This window comes from Pelodiscus sinensis, chromosome 4 (genome assembly GCF_052426305.1).
Source record: "Pelodiscus sinensis isolate ZL-2025 chromosome 4, ASM5242630v1, whole genome shotgun sequence".
Classification (NCBI taxonomy): domain Eukaryota; kingdom Metazoa; phylum Chordata; order Testudines; family Trionychidae; genus Pelodiscus; species Pelodiscus sinensis.
Genome location: NC_143055.1, coordinates 97994391 through 98008817, shown reverse-complemented (window position 1 = coordinate 98008817; position 14427 = coordinate 97994391). Strand labels below are relative to the sequence as shown.

The 14427-nt window shown below is 40.7% G+C and overlaps 2 long non-coding RNA genes across 4 annotated transcripts in view; one reads left to right on the top strand and one right to left on the bottom strand.

Annotated features, from left to right (window-relative positions):
• The window catches only part of LOC142829575 (uncharacterized), a 315467-nt gene that overhangs the window by 184853 nt on the left and 116187 nt on the right, over window positions 1-14427 (bottom strand). For all 3 annotated transcript variants that reach the window (XR_016349476.1, XR_012904104.2, XR_012904107.2), the window contains exon 3: window positions 8070-8137. This is a non-coding gene — a long non-coding RNA (uncharacterized LOC142829575). The remainder of the gene's footprint in view (window positions 1-8069; window positions 8138-14427) is intronic.
• LOC149524557 (uncharacterized) overlaps window positions 1-14427 on the top strand; it is a 328526-nt gene that overhangs the window by 309250 nt on the left and 4849 nt on the right. Inside the window, exon 5 of the long non-coding RNA XR_016349475.1 lies at window positions 11867-11935. This is a non-coding gene — a long non-coding RNA (uncharacterized LOC149524557). The remainder of the gene's footprint in view (window positions 1-11866; window positions 11936-14427) is intronic.

Sequence of the window (14427 nt, the reverse complement as noted above, 5' to 3'; positions counted from 1 at the left end):
GCACATGACTGAATAATATTTAGGAAAATAATGTATTCATTTTTTTCAGATGTTTAAAAATATGAATACAATTAGTATTTTACTTTACTAGTGGAATGCAGATTAAGGTTAGGATTTTCAAAAGAGGAGGATGGATATAGATAATCAAGTCCCACTAAATCAGTAGGGTTTGGGCACTTAATTCCGTTTGGTGCCTTAGAATATCCTAGTCTCTGGTGTTTAAAAGGTTTCTCAACAGCCTGTAGTAAAAAAATAAAAAAAATCACTAGCAAAACAAGCAAAAGGATTTCTCAGGGGAAATCTGTTCAAGCCTGTTGCAGTCTCCTGGAGGAGTATGGGTGTTGGTGTAGAGTGATATAGGGAGGAACTGTGCTGTCAACAACAGGAAGTTGGTGAAAAATGAGTGATGCCCTTAGGGAGGTGAATGTAGAGCAGATGGCTTTAATTGTGAGTCACACTGTGACAACTGACAAGAGAAATTCTGCTCTCTTGACACTTTAAAGATACCAAAAATACCAGAGAGCACATTCCATGGCTTCTTGAAGACTTCCATATCGAGGGAGGTGGGGAAGGAGCTCCAACTCCCCGTTTCCATCATTAAACAGCCCATAAAAACTGCAGTTGATAAGCTTCCTGGCAGTCAAACATTCTAATATTTAGATAAGTCACTAATGTTAATAAAAGCACAGAAGAGATGCAAAGGGGATGCATGTGCAGGGCAGCACCAGTTGATTTAGAAACTGATCCTTTCAATTAAGTGTGGTTCTGGATAAGAAGGGGAAAGTAACATTCTCTTTTATAAGCATTGATAGATTTAAAAACTTCTCTTTATTCGTTTGGAATGCATCAAAGAGCTTTTACATGATGTTTTTCAATTATTGCCGGATACAGGACTGTAGATTTATGTAGTGTTTTTAGAAATGAAGATATAATAAGCCAAGACCAGGAAACATTTATAATTCGTTACCGATTTTTGACTCTGGGACAAATGCTTGACTAGTGTAGGTCTGTTGAAACCAACAAAGTAACTTGGGGAGTAAATTTGACCCACTATGTATTACTTAATGAGATCAGTGCTTTAACATCCATCTTGCAACACTGCAGCCATGCAGAGTCTGTCACTTAGGCATATGCACAGCAAAATGCGATGCTTAACTCATTTGTTTCTGAATAATTTGTGTATTAACTTCTTTGCTTAGCTTTGATCATTAACATTTAAAAGCAACAATTTAGGCATTATATTTTGCCATTATACTACTTAAGATAGGGTACATGTAGTTTAAGACTATTTTGTTGCCCCACTACACTACTAGAACCAGAGATTCTGACCTTCTAACAAAATATTTTCAGAGCAATAACTTACTATACTTCAGGCTAAAGATGCAATACCTTTAGAGGATTATTATACCCACATGTAGCTAGTCTGAACAGTTTTTTCCTTGCAGGACTTCACAGCACCACACATTTGTAGGAGCACCTTGTTCAGACTTGGTTCAAACTTCTTGCATTTTCTACACCTTCTTCCACCTGCCTTCCAGCTACTCTTCTATGTTCTTTCTAAGCAAAGTATTCATCAGATTCTACAGCCTTACTAACAAAGGGGGAAAATGCATATGATCCCTTGTAAAGCATGCTAACACTACATAAATGTCATATTTTTAGCTAAAACTGTAAAGCTGTAGCTTTCGTGTCTAAAGTTTTTATTGGAGAAGCAGCTTAGGTATTTGACAGACTTGCCCCACCTTTCTGAGTGGTACTTGAGGTAGCTTGACATTTTGGAAGAATTGGCTAGTTGTCCTTACCCTTTCACTTTGTTTATTATTTTGTTTCATTCTACGTTACTTGGTAAGACTTCAGGTGTGTTTTGTACAGCCTGCATAAAACACCAACCCTCTGACATCCTTTACCATTAGTCCTGTGGTAGCATGGACTGATTCCCTTTGTGTTCATTAAGATTAAGCTGAGAATAACGTCTCTTCTTAGGGACTTCAGAAGTAGCTGCAATCAAAGGTACAAATTTGCTTTTCTAACCCTTGTCCTCTTGTGACAGCTGTCTTGTTTATATGTGGGTAGATGAAGTCAGCTTTTTTAGTACATGTCACAGGTAAGTCTTGGGCAAGATAAATTCATGGAAGCTGTGCCCTGTCCATGATTGTTACTAAAAAGCTGTGACAAAGTGGGGATCAGTCGGGCCCCACTGTGGCTAGGAACTGCAGGGTTCCCTCCCCCCCCGTACATGGTCAGGAGCTGCTGGGTAATCCCACTGCCTGCAGTGGCTTGGAGCTCCAGGACCACCAGAGGTAATGGGGGTACCCCACAGCTCCTGCCCCATGGGCAGTGAAGGACCCTACAGCTTCCAGCTGTTGCAGAGGGAAGCCATGGAGGTCACTCGAAGTCATGGACTCTGTGACTTCCCAGAGCTTCACTAAATTGTAGCATTATCTTTTACTGTTCCAGAACCTCATGTGTATATTCCCGACATAGGAATAGAAGGTCTAAAAGGGACCACCTGGTTCACTGAGTCCTGTCCCCTGCTACCACAGACTGCTCCATCATATAGTCCTGTACATATACTTATCTAACTCCATCTAAATACTAGTTCATTTGTTTGCCTCCTTCCCATTCCTATAGGAAGGCTGTTCCAGAACCTCAGTCCTCTGATGGTTTGAAACCTCTTTCTAATTTAAATCCCAAATTTATCCATGGCCAGTTTATAGCCATTGTTCTTGTGCCAACATTTTCATTTAATTTAAATAGCTCTCCCCCCACCCCTATTATCTACCCCATGTATTTATGGAAAATCCGTTTCACTAGGCCAAACTCTTTTATTATCTCCTAAAATATAGGGGTATATCCTAAAAGTCTGAGGTCTCTCAAAGCCCTGCCATCATTCTAGGACATCACAGCTGCCTGAAAAGATGGATAGGCTTGGTAGGGGTACCTGGCAAGTTCCCTATTTTTGCATAATATTGTGAAATTTAAAGTTTTGTTGCTGCTGAGGATGACTTCAATCTTTTCTTCTCCAAACTATCATCATAGCCCCTTTTCAAATAAAATGTGGCGAGATCTTTGTCTGAATCCTGGCAGTGATTTCTGACCCCCAAATTCTGACAACTTTTTATAAAAATGACAGTTTCATTAGATAGAAGCAATGTTACCTAGTGGAGTGATACAGAGATTTCCTCCCCCCCTTTCCCTGTGTTGGGTAATGCAAGAGGCAGAAGCTTGAGAAGTCTTGTCGTCCTCAAGGAACACTGCATCTGAATCACAAGAATTCCTAGAGGTTAAGACCAGTGACTATAAAGAAAGCAAATACTTCATGCAAGGGTAAATTCTCTAATTGTGTTTGTTTTGAATAGCTGCCAGATCCCCATGTCAGGATGTCCACAGTCACAGCTCTGATCTCACCCTTCCTTCCTAGGCGATTGCACAATTGTGTTGTGTGTTTGTGGTAGGGAAGAAAGTTGGACAGTAGGGCCGTGAAACCTTCCCAGGGAAAGAAGCCATGTTTTATTTTAGTGCTTGGTTTGGATGGGCGCCTATATGCGATTGAATAACATAAGAAAACATACTGTGGCCCATTCATGGAAACCAAACCTGGTCTTCTGTGTATGAGTGTGAAATATGAGGTTTAATAGCAAGAGTGAAAAAACGAAATGTCAATAAAAGTGCCTTATTTAGTGTAGCAGAAACTTATAAACAAATCTGTTATACACTCATGAGAGTCACCTACTTTTTCTACAGTAGAAAAATCTGCCATGCAGGGATCAGTTACCTTCAGGACTAGAGCTGCAGTGAGGGGCTGTGTGAGAAACTGGTAGTCAATCCATCCCCCTGAGGGGGTCACATAAGTGATCTGTTGTCACAGATAAGAGGAGAAAAAGTAGTGACATATCGTAAGCCAGGGATAGTTAATTATTTTTTGTCGAGATCCACATTTTTTGGTCTGGGTTCAAACTCCAGAGAAAGTAACTTTTTAAGAATAGCAAAGATAAAAAATAAATAAAGAGAAACCCCTCGGAGTCCATTCAAAAGGGTCTGGAAGTCCAGATATGGACTGCAGTCTGCCTATTGATTGCTCCAGGGCCTCAGTATCTTTAGGCAGACAGCTTATAACAGGGGTATAGTGCAGGAGCCAGAAGCAAGGGAGAACAGAACTCATCCCAAACACCAGGGGCTGTCTCTACACTGGTGCGATCTTGCGCCAAAGCGGCCACTCTTGCGCAAAAACTTGCTGCCTGTCTACACTGGCTGTGTGTTCTTGCGCAAGTAAACTGACGGTCTACTGTATAAAATCAGGGCTTCTTGCACAAGAACTATGATGCTCCCACTCAGGAATAAGCCCTTTTCCACAACTGTTCTTGCGTAAGAGGCCCTTGTAGACAGGCAACATGAATTTCTTGCGCAAGAACTCTTGCGCTAAAGAGTTTTTGCGCAAAATCACACCAGTGTAGACATAGCTCTGCAGTAGTAGCCACAGCCTCAAACCATTGATGTGAAAGTTGGGTAGACACTTTGATTATACAAGTATTAAATTGCCTCTGCCATGCAAATTCTAGCTTAAATGCAGTAGCCTGGTAGGAACCACTGCCATGTTTCTTCTGCAGAAGGAGAAATGGGCCATTAGTGATTTGGATATTAGTGAAGTTTTGCTTCTCCCCCTTTTCCTTCTGGAAAGTAGCTAGGGGCTGGCCTAATGAAGGACCATCCCAGTGCTTAAAGTGATAAGCAGCTGGATCGACAAAGGGGACTTATACTTAAGATTTCAATGCTTAGCTTTTAGGTGCTCTGCAGTTTACTAGATTCCACAGCCCTTGGTTAAGTGCACAGCCTTCCTATACTATGCATGAGGAAAGGTAGGCACTTAAGAATGGGATTCACAAAAGCTGGCAAGTTCAACAGGGTAGCACCTAAGTTAGGTCAGAGAAAACACTTAGGAGAGGAAAGAGAGGTAGGAAGGCTTTACTTCACTTGGGATTCACAGCTGTAGATCTTGTTTTGGACTTCGGTTCCTAAACTAAATTAGTCCTTTCTTGAAAACAATCACAAGAAATGAGGTAGTGGCTCTTTAACCACCTGACTATTGGGTAAAAAGCATTCACCTAGGAAGTAGAGATCTGGGTTCAAACAAAGTCTGATGCACAGTAGAGATCTGAACACATCTCCCAGGCAAATGCCTTATCCACTGGGCTATAAGATATTGTGGGCTTGGGTTTTTGCCATATCACCTGGTGCAACTGTTTCACTTTCCAGGTCCCCTACCCAGCTCTGCATGGCCCCCAGAAAGCAGGAGCATATCCCCCTGGCTTGTAAGTGGTGGGAAAGACAGGGGACTCTACATGCTGCCCCTCCCTGTAGGTGCCATCCTAAACATTGGCTTACTCCTATTCTCTAGGAAATAGAGGCATAGTCCCTGCCTGTGATAATCACTCTTGCACTCATGTGCTTTAAATAAAGGGACAACTTGGAAATTACAGGAGAGCATTTTTAAGGGCATCTCCCTAATGCATTGTCTCTCACTCTTGGATTGTATTACAGTGTACGGTCCTTTGCATGACTATTGGTGTGTACAAGATAACATTTATTGATTTGATATGTCATGCAGAACATTGGTCACTGAACAAGGATGGGGGTCATGCTGTGTGCAACATTCTAACATATGCACAGGCTCGGGAAAGGGGAAGGGGAAGAGTGTTCCATTTTCTGCTGTTAGAAAGTTGGCAACCCAGTCTACATCACTGGTTAATATTTGTCAACACCAGCTTAAAGTGTAAGTTTATTTCTCCCTTCTGAGGACTCAATTCTGCAACACTTACACATGATGGATAATACTCATCGATGGTAAATCACTTGGACTAATTGCAGAATACAATGCTGCTCAATATGTGGAACATTAGTAAAATGGGGCCCATTATCAATATTCTTGATGTATTACAGGACTGTTGACTATGCAATTTGATTCCAGTTTGTTATGCAAGGTAGCAAATTGTCTGTTGAGTTTGAGAAGTGACTACATGTAGAAAATAGACCTATTCAGTAATTTATTTCACATTGTCTTCAACAACAGTTTTGTACCTGACAAAAAAAGCAGTTTTTCTGTTCCCCTTTCGTCTACCCATAAGGCTTAGACTGAAAACACCCCAAATCCCTATTCTAAAAAACAAGACAACACTTTCAAATCATTTCTAGCCTGTGATAAAATGTAAATGATTTACAATTAGTTTGGTCAAATTAGCTTATCTACAGAAATTCCCCAGATAATGCAGATGGCTTTTCATTTTGCTTGCATAAAATATTATGCAAAGCATGATAAAATGACACAATGTAAATGATACAGCAGCTACCTCCCATATCATTAAGGAGCCGTGTCTCCTTCACTGTCCACTCATTGCTTTTTTGTCCTGTCTGGCAAGCACTTAAGTTTGAATGATCAGTAGGTAATTTAAATGTAATTAGTATAAACTGAGTTTGAGGGCTGAGGAGCTTATATACCCTAGTTATTCAGGGCTTGGTTACACCTCTAAACTCACTGATTTATTAGGATCTGTGAATAACAGGCTTCTATTGATTTAGATACAACAACTAATCCCCACATTTAATAGTGATTACAGTGTAGAATATAACTATAGAACCTGATATTGTGCTATTGAAGTCAATGGGTGTCTTGAGACTGATTTTTATTAATAGGATAAAGCCCTTAACTAGAACTAAGCTAGTGATGTATTATATTATCCGGTCTTTTCTCCCTCTGTGGTTCTTTGTCCCAGTCTCCTCCTTTAGGCTTAATGCCTAACCCCCAATCTCCCTGTCAGTACTCAGTCCATCTACTTGCCCAGCCTGTCTCAGTGCCTCTCTTCCAGATCCTCGTGCAAGTTGTCTCATTCCTTCTCTTCCCCAGCTCCTAGACTCCAAATCTCCCTCACCTGGCTCCTTCTCAAATCTGTTGTCTTCCACAGTTTCTAGTGTGACACTCCCTTCTGGCTGCTTGTTCCTGTCTCCTTGTCCAGCTAATCCAAGTATCCCGCCACGTCTCTGAGCTTCTCATCCAGTCTCAAGTGTTCACTCTCCAGCATCTAATCAGTCTCTGCCCAACCAGTCCCGTCCTCTCTGCCTCCCCTGCTAGTGCTCAACTTCCAACCCAGGTTAGCAGTGCCAGTCTAAATGCTCACCTAGTGCCAGTCCTTGTTTTCTTCACCCTCCACCCTGATTTATTGCTCATCCCTTCTGCATTCCTCCTCCATGCCGCCAGGGTGTCAACAGGGAAGTTCTGAACGGCAGGGAAGAAACAGACTCCTGGCTCTCAGTTCCAATGCCAAGTTCCATTTTGGCCTAGCACAGTCATTACAGGGTAAGTCTGGCTTCAGCCCTTTATCCCCTGGCTGCTGGGAATATAATCAGTCATTATGTGAGGTTGGTGCAGGTCATGTGCTGCTGCCAACTTTCTCACTGAACAACAGTGGCCCTTCTCCAAGGCCCCACTCTGCTTACTCTGTCTCCCCCTCCCTCTGTCACTCTCTGTCCCCAACACTTACTCAATTGTTCATTTTCACCAGACTGGGGAGGTCTGAGAAAGGCCCCTTTTCAGCCAGTGTTCAGTGGAAAACCGGACACCTGCCCACTGTAATACTGAGTGCAGCTGCTAAAATTGAAGACCCCGAGTATATCTGAACTGCAATCTTTTCAAGGATTTATAACTTGGGTATATTTTTACAGGGAAAGCAAAAGGCTCACCCTGACACATGTTGAGGCAAACACCTGGTATAGAAAAATGTAGCCGAAACTGTTAAATTCTGACAAAACCATAAGCAACCAAAGACAGATATTATAGTCAGAAGTGCTAGACAATCTTAATAATAGGCCAGTGCTCCAGCTCTGCCCATAACCAAGGATAATAGGCATTTTCATGACCAAGCCATCTAAGTAATATCTATTACTTAAACAATTAGGGAATGTTTTTGGAATGAAATAAAGCCCATGTAGAGGAAGGTACAGAAAATGGGTTGGCCCATAGATTCTAATGCAAAAGAGATGCTTCTACATCACAGAATAATATTACAGAGACAAAATACCTTCATGGAGGAATTTCAGCTCCATATTGAGAAGAGAGATGTTTATTCCTTTCTCTTGTGCTGTGTGTCTGTAGAAAAACAAACAGGTGCAGCTGAGTCCTGTAACTCTCACTACATTTCAGTCACAGTTAGACACCAATTATATTTTTTGGGGAAGAGAGGTCTTAAAACACTCTCCCCATAGGTAATTGAAACAGCCCCTATTCAAATAAGTAGGGACATGCCATAAAAGCCTGTTTATTACCACAATGTAAGAGGAGGATGGTAAGCTAAGTAAGCTTGTATGTTAGCCTCTGCCCTTCACTCATCCCCCATATTACCACAAACAGCTATTTGCAATACCAGGGAACATTGCCAAGGCATCTTTAAGGACTGCTAGCAGCCTTTTCTTTTATCTTCATTTTGTTTTTCAAATGTTGCAGCAGAACCTTCAGTTTTGCCCCTCACTGTGTGTACTTATCCAAAACTAAACTATCCATTTTACAGAACATTTTCAAAACTCAGAAAACATGAACATAGTACATTAAATATTTATTTTAAAATTAATAACACATTGTTTCCACCAGGAAAATCCACTGATCCAAATAAAAAAAAACCCCTAAACTTGTGCAAAATAAAGGGGAAAAAAACCTACAATGTGAGAAGTAAGTGAAATGAAACATAGCTAACCATACAGTTAACTTTTTATGCACTGAAATCTTAGTTATATTTTGTCATGGGTAATGTTAGGTTTTTTTTGAACTCAGTAACCTGAAAGCAACATTAAGGAATCATTTTTCACAAAGCCGTGTAAACTTTTATCAGAGTAAAACCTTACGTGACTGTGTAGGTTTAAAAAGAGGAGGTCTTTAGATAGAAACTAATGCATTAAATTTCTTCTAGGATAAGGGCCTAACTAAAAAATAGCATTGGGTCAAAAAAGCAAATTTAGTCAAACTAATACAAATAATCTTATTGGAATGCCCTTTATAAGGCATTCCTTATTATAGTAAAACTCCATTGGTCCGGCATCCAATGCTCCGGCACTCCTGATGGTCCCATCAGGAACCTGGAAGTGCTCTGGCTGCTGGATGATTGGAGCTTCTCTGTGCCCAGCTTCCCCGATTCAGCCGCTGCTGGAACTGACCAGCAGCTGAATCAGGGAAGCTAGGGGCAGAGAAGCTGGGGTGCTGCCTGGTTGGTCCCATAGTGCTGCCCTTTCCTGGAGTCAGCCGCTGATCAGTTTCAGCAGCAGCGGACTTTGAGACGCCTGGGGAAGAGCAGCTGGGGTGCTGTCGGGTTGGCCCCGCAGCGCTGAGGAGCGGCGCTACGGGACCAACCTGACAGCACCCCAGCTGCTCTGTCCCAGGCATCCCCAAGAGCAGCTGGGGTGCTGCCAGGTTGGTCTCACAGCACCGAAGGGCGGCGCTACCGGACCAACCCAGCAGCACCCCAGCTGCTCTGCCCCAGCCGTCCCGGATTCAGCCGCTGCTGAAACTGACCAGCAGCGGCTGAATCGGGGACACCTGGAGCAGAGCTGGACTATCGGAAGGAGGGGGCTATGAGGGGTTTGGGGTGGCATCCCCCCCACCCCACCCCAGACCCCTCATAGCTCCCCCTTCCGATAGTCTGGCATATCTGATAATCCGGCACCCCCTGGGTCCTAAAAGTGCCAGATTATAGGAAGTTTACTGTATATGGAAACGTGGTGCAAATGATCAAGTATAGATTTTTAAGACCAAGTAAAAATTTCATCTAATCTTAGCTTATATATTCACTCTGCAACAACAGTTTATCTTTGCAAATGCTGTAATGGTTTGCTTCCAATATACTTTGAATTGTAAGATGTTATACAGTGGATGTTTTTCAAGGCAACCCTCTGAATTATGCCACAGTTTTTTGTTTTCACTGATAATGAATAATTTAGAAAAAATGTAATATTATTGTACAGTCCACAGGTGCATATTTGTAAATAACAAATACCTTCTTCCTGCTATGATTCATTTTATCTAGGAATGCATTAGGCAGTTATAGTCACTGTTACGGAAGTATCATACACTACATTACAAAAGTGTGGCTTTGGGTTACTTCATTTCAAATCAATTTGAATATCAAAAGTAATCTGCCGGTAATTACTCAAGCTGCATATAAAATCATTCTAATGGTCTTGATTCATCCATCTTTCTTCCTTTCCGTGCAGGTCATGCTTTGTTTGTTAGGACACTGTTTTTAAAACTCTTGAACAAATCCTTTATTTTCCTCTCAGTAATGTGGTTCACTGTCTGGAATTTCAACCACTGGAAATTCTCTAAAAGAATCTCCATTAAGCTTCCAAACAGAGTTACTTCATCCCTGCAGCTGGGTAGATGGGAGAGTTTCTAGTGTCTAAGTACTTACTGTATATGTCATCCCTCAAATGTTTTTCCCCTAGCCACAGCTTTAGGAGCAGGTGTTAGCCTTTTGCTTCCTTTCTGTTTCCTCTGTGAGGAATGGCCTGGAAAGAGCCAACTAATTAGAAAATTCTGCGGGGAAATTAATTCTGTGAACAGCTGTGGAATGGGATTTCATTATAATGCATACTCTGTCTGTCAGCAGGGTACTGATTGGCTTGACAAGTGGCAGTTCTCCCAGATGTTCTACATTAGGTGATGAGACCATAACTGCATCACACTGCCTGTAAACTAGAGAGAGGACTTTTGGTATTTGAATAGAAGCTAAAGTAGACTAACCTGCTCTTAACTACATGGTAAATTGCTTGTATTTGTAGTAAGGGAAGAGCATGTTTTTACAAATCACACTTTTCTCAACTAGCTGAATTCAAAATGTTGTTCTTGTGTACCTGAAGTACTGAGGCACAGATGGGAAAAACAAAAAAGACAAATTGTGCTTTTGCACAGATTACATATTGTCAGAGCTAGGCATATACAACTGCATGTGTGAGCAAATGGTTACTTAACTACCTGATCATGACCACATTTAGATACTCCGATCCTCATCCACTGAATAACTTCCATGTTTATCTAGTTCTGATAAGGCTGCAAAACCTGAAGCCGTGGGGGGATATATCCACTGAAGATGAGGCACAAGTGTGTTTTGTATGTCTCATGTGCAAAATTCAGTATGTGGGGATGGTATAGGAAGGAGCTGTATGTGCCCCTTGTGAAGCACAAAGTCTTTTTTCTGTAGCTGGTGGTCCAAGCAGCATGTATACCATAATACAGGCTATGAGTATTTACATGGTTTCTGTTCATCATGTTCTCTCCTGAAGGATCACTTGCTGTTAAATGTCCTGACATCCTTCATCTCAGTAATAAAATTCCTTCCTCTCAATAATTGCAGAACCTTCATCCTCAGGTCTTTTTCTCAGATAATAGGTCTGATATGAAGATGTCAGAAACATTCACTACATGTAAATCCAATGGAACTATGCCAGTTTCCAAACACTGAGGACCTTGCCATATATTTTTCTTTCTATTCTTTACTGATTTTTGCATTTCCTTGAATACTCCTAGAATGGGATAATCCACCCCCCCTCCATACTACAAAACCTCTTGTTTTCTAATCCAGGCTCTTACCTGAGTGACAGATTACAACTGAGAATTTTGTTTAGGTAGTTAACATACACCTTGTAATATTTTGTATGTTCTAGAGATCAATCCCTATGTGGGGAAGTTGCAATAGTTTCCAAAGGTAGCTGTTTCCTTTTTACATTTTTGGTGGTCCCAAAGATTATTTTAATCATGTCTTGATACTAAATTATATTTTAAATTGGGAGATGTGTTTTTATTTTACCTGATTTACTCTTTATGTCACTGCAGAATTTAACAATGGACACTGTTTGAAGAAACTACTATCATGCTTGCTTCAAATGCTAGATACACAGTAAGGTAAAAACTGGTGTGGTATTTTATGTACTATAATATTTTAAACTCAAAATATGAACATTACTGGGTTATCCATCATACTAGCTGGTGGTTGTTTGCAATCACAGCCTGAAAATGAGGAATAAGGAAGTAGTGGATTAGAATTAAGATTCTATTGCTGAGTGAATCCATTCATATCCAGTCATAATCTCATGAGAGTTCTTGCTATCTGACTTGTCCAAAAGTACAATGCCAAAACCAGATTGCCCTCATCCCAAACTGATATACAAGTAGTGGGGCTGTGAAGGGATTGGCCACTACCTCAATTTCTGTGTGCTCAGTACTTCCTTAGATTATTGCTCATCACAGAGGTACAACTCCCATAGGCAAGTAGAGGGTATGGGGGGAGGGGGAGGGCAGTGACCCTATGATCCTGTCACAAAGAGAACAAAATGCTCACTTTCAAGCAATGAGTCATTAGTCCTATTCCTTTTTACTACTGGTGGAACTGTGCCTGCATCAGACAGTGCCATGCAGTTCCCGCTGCAGTGGTCCAACCAAAAGTTGTGGCTTAAAGGCACATATTGACACTTCCATTTGGAAATGTAAGTCCTTTCAACCTGGGCTCATGAATGTTCTTGAAATATCTCAATTTATCTTCAAACTGAAATACATAGTAAGTTCCATTAACGTTCTCTTATGTAAGCAGTAAGAAACCTTACATGGGAAGGATGCTCCTCTTGACCAAGGATATCCTTTCCAGAAGCAAGATAAGCAGCTGTAAACAGTAAGCCTGGGCTCCATTCACAATGCAGTCTGGACAGGGGCAAAAAAAACTTATGCATGATCAAGTGAAAATATTGTTCTTAAATATGGTGGGCTTAATTTCCTATCAGAAAATGGGCACACAGGTGCCTTTCTGTTTTGCATATGAAAACCCTTATATATGCCCCCCAATTAGGAGCCTGAATACACACCTCAGAGAGATGTGCATGTTTTCCACTTGTACTTACAGTTGGATGTACATGAAGCAGGTATGTATTTGCACACATGTGGATGATTAACTCTTTGGTTAACCAATGCAGACTCTGTCATGTGGATTGTAAGCTCTTTGGTTAACCAATGAGGACAAATCTCATTTTACACATGTAAAGGCTTTACGGCTGGTTTGACACTTCTAAAAAGGTATCTGTCAATGATGCCTACTGAGGCTGATACTGAAGTTCTTTTTTCTTTTAAGGATGCTAGTAAATCAGTGTAGGCAGGACAAGAAGTGGCTGTGTCTCCCACCAAATCCTGATTGAGAGCAGAGCCTTCTTTGTTTATTGCTAGGTTGAATGTCAAATCTTTTATAATCCAATAGGAGTAGAAGATGAGCATGCCTGAATGGCCCCTCATGTCAGTAAAATGTGATGTGGGGGGACAATTTACAAGTTATATGCATAATCCTCCTCAAAACAATTTTCTTAGAATTTGAGTAGAATTTTCAAAAGGGCCCACCCACTGTTGCCCTGCCCTGAATTGAAATTTTACTATTGGTTGCAATAGAAACAGAGTGAGGCCAATATGGAGTGCTTTTGAAAATCCTACCTTTTATCTAAACTTTCCTAAATGTTGGCTGTTTGAAAATGGAAGCTAAAAGTGGGAATTAAATGACCAAAAAAGGTTTTTTTGTCACATCTGGCAAATAGTAATGTTTTCAGAGGTATTCTCCCAAAATGCAGGCATCTGCCTTTTCTCCTGAAATATGAGGAAGAAAAGGTTCAGCTGGGAAATCCAGTTTTCTGACCCACAATTGGAAGAAATAAGTAAAAAGGATTAAATGCTTTATAGAGAGCATAATCCATATTTCCCTCTTCTGTACTACATGGCTATCTAAAATACTAGACATTAAGGCCAACATTTTCAAACATGCACAAATTATGTACCTTAAAGTGGCTTTGTTTTCATTGATATTGACCTTATTTGGAGCTTTAGGTGCTTAACACTTTGGAAAAGAATTCACAAATTATGGCATATCAGCTCCAACAGAAATTTAGTGGAAAAAGGATAAGAATAGGGACTTCCAGTTAGCTAGCTTAATATCTGAACCACAAATTATCTCCCTTTCCAAGAATTTGTACCATGAACTCCTATTAATCCCTCTCCCTGCAAAAATAGTGATTTTGCACCTTACAAAAAGCAAAGCAAAGCAAAACAACCACTGCCTAATTTTGGTGGTTGTGGTCAAAATATCAGAAAAAGCTACTATTCTGAAATTCTGTTCTGCAAGTGAAACATTTCAAAGAGCTCTGATTATATGATCCCTGTTTTGTTCTGAGGACAATAATGAACATTGCCACATAGTTAAATCAAATCAGTAGAAAATTGTAATTTCCGTTTACTGCCAGAAACTTTGGTCATAATGGGGGTATAGCAAAATATTGTAAAGCTAGTGTTACATCTTGTACTGAAAATGAATGTGCTTTGAGAGCTTGATTATCTTGAGATCTGAGCAAAACATTTCCTCCTGTAGA